The sequence below is a fragment of the Adiantum capillus-veneris genome, chromosome 27 (genome assembly GCF_014529385.1).
Source record: "Adiantum capillus-veneris isolate H3 chromosome 27, ASM1452938v2, whole genome shotgun sequence".
Taxonomy (NCBI): Eukaryota; Viridiplantae; Streptophyta; class Polypodiopsida; order Polypodiales; family Pteridaceae; genus Adiantum; species Adiantum capillus-veneris.
The window spans coordinates 68323834-68328447 of NC_140957.1; positions in this window are offsets into that span (position 1 = coordinate 68323834).

Consider the following 4614-nt stretch of genomic DNA (forward strand, 5'->3'; position numbering starts at 1 on the left):
TTTCCTGATAGACTTACTCATTTTTTCCATCACATAAAAAACATGCCACACCATGCAATAGAATGACCCCTTTTTCCCATTAAACTTACTGAATTTTTTCATCACATAAAAAACATGACACAACATGCAATCATGATTCCAAACTCATGCGAAGAATTACTAATACTAGAAGAATTAGGAAGAGAATGGGGTTTTTCTCTTTATTTGCCATGAGATTAAAATGGAATTACGGAATGGATAAATGATGGTTGCCATGTGGACTAAAATAGTGGGTATGGCAGTGGCTAAAAGTGAGTGGTCAAACTTGTAGGCTTATAACTGGTGGAAAATAATTATTTAATATAAAGAGAAAATATCTTATAAAAGCAAAAATTTTGAACCTTTTCTAAAAGCTTGGGGTTAAAGCCGATCTCTCTCTCTGTCTCTCTCTCTCTAGTGGCTGCCAGTTTCTCCCTCCTCTCTCTTAAAAGAGGGTCCCTCCAAAAACATTTTGATCATTCCCTCCCTTCCTCTACTATATTGTCTGTATCCTCTCCACTCCACCTTGAAAGTTGCATCTCTTTCTTCAATGCCACTTTTCTCTTCCAAAAGGCTCTTGCAGTAGAGGTTTGAAACCTCCTTTCCCCACAAGCTTGTTGCACTCTCTTGAAGCTCTCCATTGCTCCGTGAACCTCACTTCACACCTATTCCTATATGTAATGAAAATGGCCTATGAACTTTGAGAGTAGCGGAATCAAGAGAATTAGAGTGGGCATTTTTGTGAGGCTCCTGTGAGAACATAGAGGGTGAACTTAATTAGCAGTAGCAACATAAACATAATACTTAATTAACTTGGAATGAACAATACTTTTGAAAGAGAGAGAATTAGAGAACTTGACAATAGTTGAGGACTTATGTGGAGCCGGTTCTCCAATGGGCTTTTATATTATAGATTCTCCGATCAAGAGAGACTTGACAATACAATCTTTGTGTTCCTTGTGACCTAGGTGATAAAATGAAGATGGAAAGCTTCATGCATCATGAACATAACATAAACTTTGTAAAAGCATTAACGATCCCCGGCCTCAGTCCCAAGTCCTCAAACACCTTCAAAGGTGGAGAGAGCTAGTGGGGAATGAGGGTAGGGAAGAGGAAGAAGAAACATTCATAGGAGAAAGAATTATCTCCGCACTTATCGTCATTCTTCTTTCTTAGAATACATAATAGCATAGTAATGAAGATGGAGAAGATGGAAAGATTAAGCATTGGAGCATGGCTCTTGGTTGTATTTGCATTCCATAGCCAAGAGGGTTGGTATAGTCTCTCAACTTCTCTACAAGCTTGGACAAGGAAATGGAGCTCGTGCACTTTGCACTTCACACAATGTGTGTGTATGTGTGTGTGTGTGTGTACGTGTGTGTGTGTGTGTGTGTGTGTGTGTGTGTGTGTGTGTGTGTGTGTGTGTGTGTGTGTGTGTGTGTGTGTGAGAGAGAGAGAGAGAGAGAGAGAGAGAGTGGGAGAGTATATACCCCAAACTAGCCCCTAGCTTCCTTGGTTCACTCTCCCTTGAAGCTCATGCTAGAAGCTGATTGGACCCCTACAAGTCTAGCCAATCACATGCAAGGTGCATATCAAGCAACCATGCTAGTCTTGGGACAAATGTCCCCCTTTCCCTTTTGAGAGAGAGGACTTGATAAATGCATAATCAATTAATTTAATTTACTAAATTGACCCCTTGAGAGGCCAACCAATAGGCTTTAGGCACACCATGAGGGTAACATGAAGAGGGATCTTGACAAGTGTCCTAGTTGCTTCTTTAGACCAAGCTTGCCTTGTGTGAGGGTGTGTGTGTGTGTCTTCTCTCTCATGCTCCTACAATGAGGACTCGCCCCCTCATAAGTAGGGATGTGTTTGAATTTGCAGAACACCTCAAGCCCCTCAAGCATCTTAGTCATGGATCACCTTAGCACCTTAGTAATTAAGCACCTCAAGAACCTTAGCCAACAAGCACGAAAAAAACCTCAAGCTTGGGCGAGTTCCCACCTCAAGCACAATCCTAGCTTGCCTAAGGTCAAAGGAGTTTTAACACTAACCTTTGGAGGTCTTTAATGAAGCTAACCCAAGGTCTCTAAGCTGGATTAGCTAGCCTTGCTCTTTGACAAACCATCTCTCATTTGGACCCCTTTAACATTGGTCCCATGTTGAGATACATCCATAAGCACATGTCTAAAATATAACCCTTGTTCTTGTTTATTCTCCCACATTAAATAATCAGTCTAATATGATAAATCATTTGGGTTTGTTAGTTATTAGATTTTATGACATTACCTTTCTCTTGAAATCATAGTGGTCCTCGACTATGAGGTGGAAGAGATAAAGGCTTAGTCATTAGTCGTTGTTTCTTAACGGGTAAAGGATCCATTTTTACCCTACGAAATCATTCCAAGATGGATGACTAAATCATTTGGTGCTTGGGAGACGTAGCTGCCGCAAGCATGTCTACTCTTTAGTCAATCTCATTCTCCCAAAGTAGAGTGACAAATTCTACTTGGTGTTTGAGAGACGTTGTCATCACAAACATAATTCTAAGCATGCATACTATTTAAATTTGTGCACAATAAAAAGAGAATTAGTCTTATAAGACAAAAACATCGGTCATTCAAAAGAAACATGTATATTTGCTTACTTTAATGTAGCATTGTAAGCATTGACAAGGTTCATACTATCCTTAAGTTGTATTGAATTGCATCCATCTATCATCTTCAAAAGGATAATTTTTGAACTTAATAAGATACCATCGCGGATAATCTTACCATGTCAATAGTACCTTTTCTTCATGCCCAAGAATAGCTTCAGGTTGCAACACCTCTTCTTGGTCTTCGATTTCTAGAGGGTCTTCAATAATTGTTCTCTTGGTGTCTCTCCTTTGTAGGGCTTAAGTAGGCTCACATGAAAAGCATTGTGTATGAGCCAATGGTTGGGCAACTTGAGTTGATAATCCATCTCATTGATTGGATTCAAGATGGTTAGCCATCTCATTGATTGGCTTCAAGGACCATAGTATCTTTTTTCTAGTTTAGCATAATACTTTTGATGGCCCGTAGGATTTTTTTCCCTCGTTTGCCTTAATTGAGCCTTGGGAAACTTGAGTAAGACCCAATCATTTTCTTTGAATGTTAAGGCCCTTCTATGCTTGTCAACAACAGATTTTTGCCTTTGTTTATGAAAGATGGATATCGTCTCCTTAATCTTTTGACAATATTCTTGTAGGTCACGGCTATACTCATCATCAGCGATGAAGATCTTCCCATATACTTTAAGTATCAGGAACTTTTTGGTCTTCCCTAAGTAATCTCAAAAGGTGCCTTTCTCATAGTAGTATGGACAGTATTATTGTATGCATACTCTACAAGGGGTGAGTACTTTTTCCATTGTGAGCATTGATCTACTTTTAACATAAGTCTCTAGTAGATCGAGAATCATAAGATTGGCTATCTCACTTTGGCCATCAGTTTGTGGGTGGTGATAGGCCAAAGAGAAATTCAATCTTGTACCTAGATTTTCAAAGAGACCTTTCTAAAAATTATTGGTCATTCTAGGATCTCTATCTGACACAATGGATGTTGGCAATCCATGGTGTTTGAAAATCTGAGATATGAAGAGAGTTGCCATTTGGTGTGCCTTAATAGTATTTTTGACAGGAATAAAGTGTGATGTCTGCTAAACCTGTCAACTATTGTCCATATTCTCGTATTCCCATGGATAGACTTCGGTAATCCAAAGATAAAATCCATGGATATACTCTCCCATGGTGAATTAGGGATTACCAATGGCTGGAGTAATCCATGTTTCTTCCCTCTATCATACTTTCTCTTTTGGAATACCACACATTTTGAAACATACTCTTGTATTTCCGTCTCATGGTAGCCAATAGAAGTACGTCTCTACTCCTCAAAGAGTAGGTTGAATGCCTCTATGCCCTGCATAGAGAGGAGAATGGGATTCATATGTGACTTTGTCATGAAGGGAGTGGGTAACACATAGCCTATGGCCATGGAGAAGATAACTATCCTGCAAGGTAAATGGTTCTTCTTTCTTCCCTAATGCAAGGGCTGACATTATGTCTCTAAAGTCAGGATCATTATCATACTCATCTAACATAGAAGATAGATCATTGTGAGTTGCTATAAACACCGCATTAACTCTTGGTCGTCGTGAAAGTGCATCAGCTACTTGATTATGCTTACCAGCAATGTGGGCAATATGAAAATAGAATGTGTTACTCGCTCCCTTCGTGAGAAAGTGATGTATGAATCCCATGCTCGTCCCTATGCGGGTCATAGAGGGATTAAACCCACTCTTCGAGGAGTAGAGACATATTTCTATTAGCCTACCATCAAAATGGACATACAAGACTATGTGTCAAAATGTGTGGTATGCCAAAAGACAAAGTATGATAGGGGGAAGCAACCTAAATTTCTCTAGCCTTTGCCAATTCTTAATTCACCATGGGAGAGCATATCCACCGATTTTATCTTTGGATTGTCCAAGTCTATCCATGGGAATATGAGAATATGGACAATAGTAGACATGTTTAGCCAACAAGCACATTTTATACATGTCAAAAAGACTATT